The sequence below is a fragment of the Nothobranchius furzeri genome, chromosome 4, assembly GCF_043380555.1.
Source record: "Nothobranchius furzeri strain GRZ-AD chromosome 4, NfurGRZ-RIMD1, whole genome shotgun sequence".
In the NCBI taxonomy this organism is placed as follows: domain Eukaryota; kingdom Metazoa; phylum Chordata; class Actinopteri; order Cyprinodontiformes; family Nothobranchiidae; genus Nothobranchius; species Nothobranchius furzeri.
In genome coordinates, this window is record NC_091744.1 from 64,797,975 (window position 1) to 64,798,838 (window position 864).

Here is an 864-nt window from a genome sequence, read left to right on the forward strand (position 1 = left end):
GTGACTAGCACACTCTGCTCGTGCACAGGGAGACTACGGGAAACATGAAGGTTCAAAAATCTATCTATCATCCATACTATGGGACTAGGATTGGGACAATATTCAGCGTAACTTGTACCAAGTTTTGTAACTGCAAACATGTTTCATCACATGTAACTTTGGATTCGTAACTTGTAACTTTGGATTCGTTACGAATCCAAAGTTACATGTGATGAAACATGTTTGCAGTTACAAAACTTGGTACAAGTTACGCTGAATATTGTCCCAATCCTAGTTCCCGTTCCATATCATCTATCTATCTATCTATCTATCTATCTATCTATCTATCTATCTATCTATCTATATCTATCTATCTATCTATCTATCTATCTATCTATCTATCTATCTATCTATCTATCTATCTATCTATCATCTATCTATCTATCTATCTATCTATCTATCTATCTATCTATCTATCTATCTATCTATCTATCTATCTATCTATCTATCTATCTATCTATCTATCTATCTATCTATCTATCATCATCGTCATCTAATAAATGTTTCACAGAAGGAATACACAAAATACATTCGCTGAATCATGCTTTTTGAACCTTCATGATTTCCGTAGTCTCCCTGTGCACGAGCATTGCGAGACGGGTTTTCTTTTTGCCGCCTGGGCGGAGCCGAGCAGCGCTTTTGACGTTAGGGCGGAGCGGAGCTGTGGGGGGGAAACATTATTTGATCGGGGAGCGCGATTTGATGGTACACCTGTACGCGCGTCTTTGATCTCTGTACGATCATGTCTGAACTATGTTTGATGTTAGAGACGTTTGTCCGCATTGTGTCCTGCTTCTGAACTCGGTATTAATTTGAATACAGGTA